This window comes from Oncorhynchus kisutch, linkage group LG25 (genome assembly GCF_002021735.2).
Source record: "Oncorhynchus kisutch isolate 150728-3 linkage group LG25, Okis_V2, whole genome shotgun sequence".
NCBI lineage: Eukaryota > Metazoa > Chordata > Actinopteri > Salmoniformes > Salmonidae > Oncorhynchus > Oncorhynchus kisutch.
The window spans coordinates 8,240,124-8,253,377 of record NC_034198.2 but is presented as its reverse complement, the minus strand read 5'-3'; the positions used below and the strand labels follow the sequence as shown (position 1 = coordinate 8,253,377).

At 41.5% G+C, this 13,254-nt stretch overlaps 1 protein-coding gene across 2 annotated transcripts in view; it reads left to right on the top strand.

The window, feature by feature from the left end:
* Positions 1-13,254, top strand: part of LOC109870275 (monocarboxylate transporter 6) — a 33,429-nt gene that overhangs the window by 734 nt on the left and 19,441 nt on the right. The gene's annotated exons all lie outside the window — the stretch shown is intronic.

Genomic DNA, 13,254 nt, shown 5'->3' with positions numbered 1-13,254 from the left:
CATGCCCAAATTGGACCATGGCACCACAGTCTTTTAAGATTAGCCAACAACTCACACATTTCAGTTTTAGAATGGGATAAATGACAGCTGAGTTACATGCTTCTCATCCTGGTATGAATGTGCGCCTAAATGCAAATTATAGGCAATGTTTGGAAATATTTAAGGCTAATTGCGCACAGTCGCAATGTGAATTTGTGCCACTAAACAAAAATTACATCCATAAATCTTCACTGGAAAAGGTCTTGCACAGTAGGCCATTCATTCGAATTTGTAGACTTTCTCAAGCACATGCAAATATGTGCCATATATCCTACTCCCTTCCCCCTTCATGAACAGTCAACAACAGGGGAATTCTTTGGGATTATAATCAAATCAAAATTGATTTGTTGCATACACATGGTTAGCAGATGTTAATGCGAGTGTAGCGAAATGCTTGTGCTTCTAGTTCCGACAGTGCAGTTCCGACAGTTCCGACATCTAACAAGTAATCTAACAGTTCCCCAACAACTACCTAATACACACAAATCCAAAGGGGTGAATGAGAATATGTACATATATGGATGAGCGGCATAGGCATGTGCAGTAGGTTGTATAAAATACAGTATATACATAATGTAAGATATGTAAACATTATTAAAGTGACTAGTGATACATTTATTAAAGTGGCCAGTGATAGGCTGCTGCATAGATTGAGACCCAGTCTGAGTTAGTGATTGCTGTTTAGCAGTCTGATGGCATCTAGCTTTGATGCACCTGTATTGACATCACCTTTTGGATGATAGCTGTGTGAACAGGCAGTGGCTCGGTTGGTTGTTGTCCTTGATGGCCTTCCTGTGACATCGGGTGCTGTAGGTGTGGAGGGCAGTCAGTTTTCCCCTGTAATGTGTTGTGCAGACCGCACCACCCTCTGGAGAGCCTTGCGGTTGAGAGCAGTGCAGTTGCCGTGATACAGCCTGACAGGATGCCCTCGATTGTGTATCTTAATTTTTTTACCGTTATTTAACTAGGCAAGTCAGTTCAGAACAAATTCTTATTTTCCATGACGGCCTAGGAACTGTGGGTTAACTGCCTTGTTCAGGGGCAGAACAACAGATTTTTACCTTGTCAGCTTGGGGATTTGATCTTGCAACCTTTCTGTTACTAGTCCAACGCTCTAACCCTAGGCTACATGCCGCCCCATCTGTAAAAGTTGGTAAGGGTTTTGGGTCACAAGCCAAATTTCTTCAGCCTCCCGAGGTTGAAGAAGTGCTGCTGCGCCTTCTTCACCACACTGTCTGTGTGGGTGGACCATTTCAGTTTGTCTGTGATGTGTACGCAGAGGAACTTAATTCTTTCCACCTTCTCCACTGCTGTCCCTTTGATGTTTCCTGAAGTCCACAATGATCTCCTTTGTTTTTTGTTGACGTTGAGTGAGAGGTTGTTTTCTTGACACCACACTCCGAGTGCCCTCACCTCTTCCCTGTAGGCTGTCTCGTCGTTGTTGGTAATCTGAATGCTGAGCTATAGTCAATGAACAGCATTCTTACATAGGGCAGTGTGATGGTGATTGCATTGTCTGTGGACCTGTTGGGGTGGTATGCAAACTGAAGTGGGTCTAGAGTGGCCAGTAAAGTGGAGGTGATATGATACTTGACTAGTCTCTCAAAGCACTTCATGATGACAGAAGTGAGTGCTACGGGGCGGTAGTCATTTAGTTCAGTTATCTTTGCCTTCTTGGGTACAGGAACAATGGTGGACATCTTAAAGCATGTGGGGACAGCGGACTGGGATAGGGAGCGATTGAATATGTCCATAAACACACCAGCCAGCTGGTCTGCTCATGCTCTGAGGACGCGGCTAGGGATGCCGTCTGGGACAGCAGCCTTGCGAGGGTTAACACGTTCAAATGTTTTAATCACGTCGGCCACGGAGAAGGTGGGGGGGGGGGGCAGTCCTTGTTAGCGAGCCACGACGGGGGCACTGTATTATCCTCAAAGCGGGCAAAGAAGGTGTTTAGTTTGTCTGGAAGTGTGACATTAATTTTTTGTTAAAATCCACAGCTACGATAAATGCAGCCTCAGGATATATGGTTTCCAGTTTACATAGAGTCCAGTGAAGTTCCTTGAGGGCCATCTTGGTATCTGCTTGAGGGGGAATGTACACAGCTGTGACGATAACTGACAAGATTTCTCTTGGGAGGAAATATGGCCGGCATTTGATTGTAAGGAATTCTAGGTCGGGTGAGCAGAAGGACTTGAGTTCCTGTATGTTGTTAATGATTAACGACTCATGGTGTAATCATAAGCATACACCCCCGCCCATCCTCTTCCCAGAGAGGTGTTTATTTCTGTCGGCGCGATGCATGGAGAAGCCTGCTGGCTGAACCGATCCCGACAGCATATCCCGAGAGAGCCATGTTTCTGTGAAACAGAGAATGTTACAATCTCTGATGTCTCTCTGGAAGGCAACCGTTGCTCGAATTTCGTCTACCTTGTTATCAAGAGACTGGACATTGGCGAGTAGTATAGTCGGAAGAGGTGGGCGATGTGCACGTCTATGGAGCCTGACAAGGCCGCTCAGTCTGCTCCTTCTGCGGTGCTGTTGTTTTGGGTCGGCTTCTAGGATTAGATCCATTGGGTGGTGCTCCAAACAGAGGATTCGCTTTGGGAAAGTCGTATTCCTGGTCGTAATGATGGTAAGTTGATGTCGCTCTCATATCCAATTGGTCTTCCCGGCTGTATGTCATAAGACTTAAGATTTCCTGGTGTAACAATGTAAGAAATAATACATTAAAAAAATACTGCATAGTTTCCTAAGGACTCGAAGCGAGGCGACCATCTCTGTCGGCGCCATGTTGCTCGCCATGCTGTAATGATGACAGCATTAAGTGAGTTTGTATTTTAGATTTGTGGTTGCAATTACGATTTGCAAATGTGTAATCTTAATTTCGCATGCTTGATGTGTGAATAAATGTAACAACTATCGCAGACTTGACACTTGAACACATTTTATAAAATTGGCAAGGATAATTTATTTTCAGAATTATAAAAGTTCCATTTATGACCATGAATATTCTGCTTTGAACACACTTGCAGATTTTGAATCTACGCGTTCTCAGATTTCTGTCGATACTGTCACACACCCAGAGATTCGTACATTTATAGACAGTGTTTCGCAAGGAAAAAATTGGGGGCAGGACCTTCAACACCTGACCAATCAGTTCCCTCTTTCAAAAACAATATTATTGGCTGTCTTGTTCCATCAACCAAACTGCATGCAACAACAAGAGCTGACCAGGACGACCTGATGGAGGAAGATGGCAGGCGCTCGACCGTAGGTGAGTTCTGGAAAGTTTGCTTTCACAGTTTGTATGAAGTGATTGTTATCACCTTCGTATATGATCATGTGTGTAACCATAGCACGATATAATGTTCATCCCTATAGTTAGATACATCCTCCAAGTTCATCCATTGGCTCGTCAGCTCCCGTTAGCTAACTAGCTAGTTATTTGTCATTAGCAAGTTAGATTATCTTTAGCCAGATCCTACCCCACCACAGTGGTAATTTACGTCAGCTAGATTGTGGCTTTAGCTAGTTAGCTATATGTTTTCAAAATGTCACGTATGAATAAAAGATGGCTAATTGGTGAGTCTGATTTGTCATCCCTAGATGATACCAGATCTAGCTAATCTTCATGTTTGTATGCAGTAACTTTTACAGGAGAACTATGCAAACATAGTGTTGCCCACAGTCTTCTATCTATCTCTCATTCTAGAGCATAGAACCCTGAGTTAAATGTCATTGTTCATCATTTTTATTACATTACATGTGTTCATGTTGTCTCTTACCTATGATCACAGCGTTGTTTGAAACACAGCATATCTAATAGTAAAAGTTCTGGTCTAATTAACTAACCACCAACAATTCCTATTAGCTGAGAAATTTTACAAACTAACAGCAATTACATTTTTTCAAAACAACCCCTTCCTCTTTCAGGACTGCACTCCAATATGTGGAAAATAATTCTCAAGAGATTTCATACAACATCATGAATGTTTCTGTGGCGAAAGGTACAGCTGTTAATGACACTGACATATTGATAATCTGATCGGTTTCTATTTCAATTAGGCTTTTTATTACGTATACAGCATGACTGATCTGAGGTGAAGTAGTTTGAAAGCAAAGGACAATGCATCTCATAAATATGGAAAACTAGGAATTTCATGACATGCTTTGTTTAAATACATATTATTTGTTTGTTTGAAAGATTGTCCACAGAGGTGTCAAAATCCTTGAAGGGGGTGCTGTGGAAGGGGGTGCCCAAGGAGGGGAGTGCCTCTGAAGAGTGTGTAGCTGGCCCATCACACAAAGCACCAGATCCTGGTTTGGTTTTAACTGTTTTGTTTCACAGTTATGTCTTTAAGCGCGATGTGACTAAACTGATGTAGGGGTTCATGTCTTGTCACGTTAACACAAAATTCGGTGTTTTTCACGCAGAAAAAAAGAACGCATAAGAAATATCTTGCTGCGTTTTGTAAATGCAGATGTAAAATGTTTCTTAATGTTATTTATGCTTGGCATCAGACACATTTTTGTGTCACAAACGGGAATGAAAGTACTATAGTTACATGTCCCTGGTCATTTTATTGAAGCCAAAAAAACGATTGACTTTCAATATAAAACGCAGTTGAAATGGTTGAAAATGCAGATTTCTGGACTCTTAACACGACCCCAGTGTCAATGATAGTATTGCTTATTCTATTGTCGTTACCATGGATAATATTTTACTACTAAAGAGTTCAAACCGATAGTCTGTATAGTGGTTACATCCTGTCCAAGGTAGTTACAGAGAGCAATAGAGGAAATTATATATTTGTATGTAGGCTGACGTTAAATGTACCGTGCATTCGGAAAGTATTCAGACGCCTTCCCTTTTTCCACATTTTGTTACGTTACAGCCTTATTCTAAAATGGATGAAAATGTTTTCAGCTCAGGTGCATCCTGTTTCCATTGATCATCCTTGAGCTGTTTTTACAACTTGATTGGAGTCAACCTGTGGTCCAATCTTTTTAATTTACATGATTTGGAAAGGCACACAGTTGTCAGTGCATGTCAGAGCAAAAACGATGCCATGAGGTCAAAAGGAATTGTCTGTAGAACTCCGAGACGGGATTGTGTGGCACAGATCTGGGGAAGGGTACCAAAAAATTCTGCAGCATTGAAGGTCTCCAAAAACACCGTGGCCTCCATCATTCTTCAATGGAAGAAGTTTGGAACCACCAAGACTCTTCCTAGAGCTGGCGGCATGTCAAAACAGAGCAATTTTGGGAGAAGGGCCTTGGTCAGAGAGGTGATCAAGATCCCAATGGTCACTCTGACCGAGCTCCAGAGTTCCTCTGTGGAGATGGTTGTCCTTCTGGAAGATTCTCCCATCTCTGCAGCACTCCACCAATGAGGCCTTTATGGTAGAGTGGCCAGACGGAAGCCACTCCTCAGAATAAGGCACATGACAGCCCACTTGGAGTTTGTCAAAAGGCACCTAAAGACTCTCACATCATGAGAAACCAGATTCTCTTGACTGATGAAACCAAGATTTTGGCCTGAACGTCAAGTGTCACATCTGGAGGAAACCTGGCACCATCCTTACAGTGAAGCATGGTGGTGGCAGCATCATGCTGTGGGTATGTTTTTTTAGCGGCAGGGACTGGGAGACTAGTCAGGAAAGATGAATGGAGCGAAATACAGTGAGATCCTTGATGAAAACCTGCTCCAGAGCACTCAGGACCTCAGACCTGGATGAAGTTTCACCTTCCAACAGCACAATGATGTCCTTGAGTGGCCGGATTTGAACCCGATCGAACATTCTATAGAAAGACCTAAAAATAGCTGTGCAGAGACACTCCCCTTCCAACCTGACTGAGCTTGAGAGGATCTACAGAGAAGAATGTCAGAAACTCCCCAAATACAGGTGTGCCAAGCTTGTAGGCTGTAATCGCTGCCAAAGGTGCTTCAACAAAGTACTGAGTAAAGGGTCTGAATATTTATGTAAATGTGATATTTCAGTTTTTTAGTTTGAATAGATGTGCAACTAAAAAAATATTATGGGGTATTGTGTGGAGATTTGTATTTATTTAATCCATTTTAGAATAAGGCTGTAACGTAACAATGTGGAAAAAGTCAAGGGGTCTGAATACTTTCCGAATGCACTGGTTACCTGTACATGGGTCTTGCATTATCCAAGGATGATCTATTATCCTTTACTGATGATCATTGATTATCCTGATCTCAAAGAGCTGTAATATTGCATTTATTTTACCCAACCTAGGCACTTTAGTCTCAGATTCACATTCTTCCCCCTGTACCTTTTTTAAACACATGAATTATTTCCCTATGGTTTGTCTTTTTTATTTTTCCAGAATGGAAGACCGACAGGTCATCCTTCGAGGGCAGCTGTGCGCTTCAGGAGGATGTTACTCCAGGAGCAAGAAAAAGCTCTTAAGTTTCACCATGGACATTCGTGGCAGTGTTTAGGACAGAGAAAAGTTGATAATCTGCTTTTACAAGTCCCATAAAGTCGATTGCGCTAGCACCCTTTGCTGCGTATTAGAAGGTAGACTGCAACGTGTCATTTGCATGTCTTTTTTGGACTCGTCAGTTCTGCAATGTCTGACAAACTGTTTGAACCTATTTCAAAACCTACTTGTGTTATAGGGGATGCTGCCTTCGGAGACTGGGTCAGTCAAGACTTCATAAGTTTCGCTGTGCATACGTTGCAAACAGGCTTCCACATGAACTGTGGTATGTTGATCAATTATATTATTTTAGGCTATAGTTCTCTTGAAAGGACAAATCCGCACACTGCTAGTTTTATTTTACAACATTTTACGTGTCTGCCTCTGGTGAAGGCCAATAGGCTGACACGTAAGTGATAAAGTGATACTAGCAAGATCAGTGTGTGGGTTTCTCATTTCTTTCCAGATCTCATTGTTATCGGCAACAGGATTGCTCAGGTGTGTGGGCCTTTTTGAATTTTGAGCCTATAGTTTTCTCACATGGTGACACTGAACTTCAAACGGATCATTCATGTAACAATAAACACTGCATTTGAAAAGAATGTCTTCCTGAGTGCAGGTACATCAGCATTTTTGGAGATACGTGACACATCTGATTATGTTGAGTAACGGAAAACGATTGAGCTTGTATGTATTACAATAAAGATGTAGTGATATCAGCAGGATGGATGTATTAGCTATACAAATTGAAGTGAAAAATAAGTCACTTTTGACATGTGCTGCTGAGCTGTAATCTGGTGTTTGGCTGACATGTGGGACATCCCTGAGGTCACAGCCGAGAACAGCAAATGGCTATTCTACCGTCTACTACAGCATGTGTTAATCAACCTTTTCCAGAGATCGTTTTCTGAACAATAGTCTTTGTTAAAGACTGCTTTCAGCAAGCTTACCTATTTGTTTCATATCCTCAGTAGTGGCCTTTCAGTAATGCACTGTTGCTGCTCACCATTATTGCCATATGCATACAGAAGTCATTTCTTCTCTTTTAGCGTCACCAAAGACACTTGTGCAACTCCATAAGTTCTGGACGGGATAGCAATTAATTTGCGATTTGGAGTTTGAGATTTGGAGTTGGTGCGTGGAGATCTCCTGAAGTCGTCCATTTGTTTCCAGGGAACCACTGAATCGAACCACTGTTTTGCATTGCACTTGAGGCATGCATAGCCACTAGTGACACAGGTTTTGGGCTAGTCTAATGTTGACACACTCAAGCACTTCTACTTGCCACTATCCTGACAGTAGCTTGGTTTTGTGTTTTATAGAGACAGATCATTGGGAGACATTCCCAACAATCTATATTCAAGTTCAACTTTGATAAAATCAAGAACATACACTTTTTTTCCCCTGGCAAACTTATAATCCTGGAATGTCTTTTTAAAAGGGGCAATCAACTGTTCTCCCTGCCCTGTTTCGGTAAAAAGATGAGGGATGGGTCGAGTAATATAACCTCTTTCAAATACGTAGACCGAGCTATGTATGCAAGGACTGGCCATCCATATCAAAATTATAGTTTTAACCATGTTTTGAGGCAATATAGTGTTTGTTTACATTACTTTGTTTACAAGAATTGGAATAAAACAAGTTTATATTTTGATTTCTGACGGTGTAAGAGTTGAATTAATGAGGCATTTATAGTTAGTCTTCAAAAATCATTAATTTGCAAGCCCAATGTATGTAGCAACTGCAGATTGATCATTTTAAATCTGTAAAATGGCATAATGTTTACTTATCACTTGTTTATGGCATTCTGTGACACTGACCTACTGAACTTTATGCTCCTTTGAATTACTATTTTTGTTTAAGTGGATAAATCATTTAACAGTGCACCAGGGGTACTTATGACTGATTCCTGATATTAAGGGCCTGTTGGAGGATTTCATTCATGAATATGATTGCTGCAGGTGTTAAACATTATTAGTTTTTTTTTTTTTTACTAGGTTTCAGAATGGTCATGTTAACTGACGGATATCTCATAGAACAAAATGTGTTAGATTTCCTAAGCCTGTATTAACCTGTGACATTATTTTCGGTATTTATCCACAAACTCTAATCTTTCCCCATTCATGTTGTACAATGGCTAAACAAACCAGGTAACTCATTTCTGGTTTTTAGAACTACAAGTTGGCGAGCTCGCTCTATTGCTAACACATACAACTGTTGCTTAGGGTTTGACTGTTTCCTGTGCATTGGACACAAAAGGGAGTATCATATTGAAAAGGCAGACATAAAAAATGACAATCATTTACAAAAAGCAAATCAATCACCTCAAGGTTGTCTTCCTCAAATTGGGTTTTGACTTTATCCCATAGCCAAAGCTGCTCTGGACTGCGATTTGTCTCTGTCCGTAGATGATGATTTTTCCAGCCTGCAACAAAGGTTTTGAGGGCTGCTTGGAGGTGTGGGAGAAACAAAGTGTAGACCAGAAGAGGTGCCGTGTGTTTTCAGATGTCAAGCAGTCCATTTTATTCAAGTGTGTGAAGCAAATAGTAGATACAGGTGACTGCAACCCAGACATCACGCCATAGATGTTCAACTCTGACAAAGTACAGGATTGTTAGCATATCCAATTTATTAATGTTATCTGTAGCACATGGTTTACCTTTTATGTGGCACATCAAAACTCGGACTTCAGAAGCAGGTGTGATGGTAACAAAACGAGGGAAGGGAACATGAAGTAAACATTTCACTTGGAAACAAATGCACCCAAGGACTTTTCCTCATTGTGCACACACAGGTGGAAGACAGCTAAATCAACAAAGGATGTTGCAAGATGGCTATTAAAAACATTCTATGCATGTTAGCCTAGTGGTTAGAGCGTTGGACTGGTAACCTGGAGGTTGCAAGTTCAAACCCCCGAGCTGACAAGGTACAAATCTGCCATTCTGCCCCTGAACAGGCAGTTAACCCACTGTTCCTTGGCCGTCATTGAAAATAAGAATTTGTTCTTAACTGACTTGCCTAGTTAAATAAAGAAAAAATATTTATGTAGAAGTGGTAAGTAGAGTTTTACATTGATGTGATACCTATTTTTTGGGGTTTTGTTATTACTGTCACAGCTGTATTAATGATGATATATGTTTCATTTGTCTGATAAAAAGACATGCTTTGATTGCACACCGTGGATTGAAAAAGTTTAAAGCCGTTGATGCCCTGTTGTTGGTAGCTGCATCCAAGTACAGAATCTGTATATACCGGTAGACAGAAAACACTCATGGTGTTGATAAATGTAAAATCATGACGTTGCATTGATGATCATGAAAAAAATAACTAACTATGCTTAGGCTACTACTCTAAACACATCAAATATACATTCTTCAAAGAGTTTTGTAAGGGCTTGCAAATTATAGTATTTGAAATCATATTTCATTGTTCACAAACAGCATGTCTGACTAGACTAGAAGTTGCCCTGGACTGTAACTGTACATTAGATGCATGAATGGACATGTGAATTGGCCTACTACCAGTCTGGAGTCTCTGTTTCTATCGGTTACTCTGAGTGCTAGAAGTCTCACCCCAGACCAGAGCAGCTAAACAATTGTCCTCTACCCCTCCTTTCCTGTTCTCTCCCTTAGCTCATTAGCGTCGCTATATTTTTCCTGTTCCTTAATTGTTTGTAACTTGTACGTTTACTTCATTATGCGGCATGCATTACTTGCTTGCTTGAAAGTAGCCTATAGCCAAAATCCCATCATAGAAACATGGAGGCAATTGTTTCACAATGATTTACTCATGCGTTCTCCTGTTCTATTGGTTTTCTTTAAACTTTACTCCATTGTCTAGCAGCTAAAGGCATTAAATCAAATCAAATCAAATTTTATTTGTCACATACACATGGTTAGCAGATGTTAATGCGAGTGTAGCGAAATGCTTGTGCTTCTAGTTCCGACAATGCAGTAATAACTAACAATTCCAAAAAACTACTGTCTTATACACGGCCAGGATAACAACCTCCCTATAAGTTGTCTCATCGTTGTCGGTGATCAGGCCTACCACTGTTGTGTCGTCGGCAAACTTAATGGTGTTGGAGTCATGCCTGGCCATGCAGTTATGGGTGAACAGAGAGTACAGGAGGGGACTGAGCATGCACCCCTAAGGGGCCCCCGGGTTGAGGATAAACGTGGTAGATGTGTTGTTACCTACCCGTCAGGATGTCTGGGATCCAGTTGCAGAGAGAGGTGTTTAGTCCCAGGGTCCTTCGCTTAGTAATGAGCTTTGAGGGCACTATGGTGTTGAACGCTGAGCTGTAGTCAATGAATAGCATTCTTACGTAGGTGTTCCTTTTGTCCAGGTGGGAAAGGGCAATGTGGAGTGCAATAGAGATTGCATCATCTGTTGGGGTGGTATGCAAATTGGAGTGGGTCCTAGGGTTTCTGGGATGATGGTGTTGACGTGAGCCATGACCAGCCTTTCAAAGCATTTCATGGCTACAGACGTGAGTGCTACGGGGCGGTAGTCCTTTAGGCAGGTTACCTTAGTCCCGGTGCCCAAGAACACTATGGTGGCCTGCTTGTAACATGTTGGTATTAAAAAAGGAGTATACGCAAATGCCCTCTGAAAAATAAGTAAGTATAGACTAGGGATGCACCAATTTACATATTTGACCGATATCCGATATTATCCTTGCCAAAAAAACGATACCGATATTTAAAAACTTTGCGTCCGTTTAAGCATTCTAGTACAGTTAAATAGTTCACACACACACAGAACTAGCGGTCTAAGGCAATGTATCTCAGTGCAAGAGGCGTCACTACAGTCCCTGGTTCGAATCCAGGCTGTATCAAATCCGGCCGTGATTGGGAGTCCTATAGGGCGGTGCACAATTGGCCCAGTGTCGTCCGGGTTTGGCCATCATTGTAAATAAGAATTTTGTTCTTAACTGACTTGCCTAGTTAAACAAAGGTTACACACACCACACTGACCAAAAAGTTAATTTTGTTTGCATTTACGTATGTCCCCATTACCAGTAAAAGATCATCAAAACCTATTTCTTTCACTTACTTGCTGTTTCGTTGTTCATTTGTTCTGTCTCAACCAGGATTTCATCATACATGTCAAGCTGTGAAGTTTCAGCTATATCTGACTGTGGCCTTTCTTTCCCGGTGCGCACTGTCACTGTGTCCGTTGAGGGAAAAAAGTATTTGATCCCCTGCTGATTTTGTACGTTTGCCCACTGACAAAGAAATGATCAGTCTATAAGTTTAATGATAGGTTTATTTGAACAGTGAGAGACAGAATAGCGCATGTCAAAAATGTTATAAATTGATTTGCATTTTAATGAGGGAAATAAGTATTTGACCCCCTCTCAATCAGAAATATTTCTGGCTCCCAGGTGTCGTTTATACAGGTAATGAGCTGAGATTAGGAGCACACTCTTAAAGGGAGTGCTCCTAATCTCAGTTTGTTAACTGTACAAAAGACACCTGTCCACAGAAGCAATCAATCAGATTCCAAACTCTCCAACATGGCCAAGACCAAAGAGCTCTCCAAGGAGAGCTCTTTAATTTCTTTGTCAGTGGTCAAACGTACAAAATCAGCAGGGGATCAAATACTTTTTTCCACTCACTGTATAACATTTCACGTTAATCCTGTTTCTTATCTGCATCAAAGTAGTAGTCCTTGTACCTAGCATTAAGCATGGTGGCGACACAGTAAAGAGGCTCAGAGAGAATGCCACAGAATCGCTTGTTCACAGCCTCGAGTACTTTTGTAAGTTTTAACCCTATGGTCTGTGTTGGCAGTTTTGTTGAGCAGGCGTTTCAATGCCATGACAGAGGGCATCACATCTGCTGCAGACACAGTTGATGAGCTTATTTCCCGAGTCAGTTGTTCGAATGGCGCTAGGAATGTGTTCATGTTTCAAACATGTTTTCAAATGCCATTGAAATGGCAGCAGCGGTATGAGAACCAGCACATTCTTGAGCATGCAATGCAGCTTTCCTCAGTATGAAATCCTCTTCCACCCACTGTGCTGTCAGACTCTGCATGCTCATGGGGCTGACTTCGCTGGTCCCAAAGTCAGTGATGCCCATAGCAAGTAGCTCATAGATGTGCTTTTCAACAATACTGTGTGACCCTGGTAGGGCAACATCTGAAAAATAGCACCTACTTAGTAGTGTGTACCGGGGCTCAAGGTGCTCGACCAGTCGGTGAAAGCCAACATCATCCACAACCGAGAGCGGTTGATTGTCAAGGGCAATGAATTCCATTTATCTTGGCGTTAATGGATTTCGCCTTTGAGTTGTCTCGCTGAAATGTTCTTACTCTTTCAAATGACTGCTTGACTTTAACTTGTTTTGTTGTTGGAAGTGTGCGCTTAGTATTTTTCTGCTTTTGTTCTGTGTAGCGCTTTATTTTTCATGGCATCATTACGTCATCCACCTACGTTATATGTTGGCCCCGGTGCACGCCAGCTTTGACATCGGTTTTGCACATCGGCGTTAAACTAAACATCGGGCCGACGTTGCCATTTTTAGCTAATATTGGCCGATTCCGATATGCGTCACCGATATATCGCACATCCCTAGTATAGACGTGACTCAACAAAATTCATAATCAGAGTAATACAGTTTTCTACCCTTTCCTTAAAAATCCATCAACTCCCCCAAACATGATGATGTACCTTTCAATAAAATAAAACAAGGAGAACTCGCAAAATAATTATTCAATAAAACAGTTTAATATGCTCTATCTTATCAAAAAAGC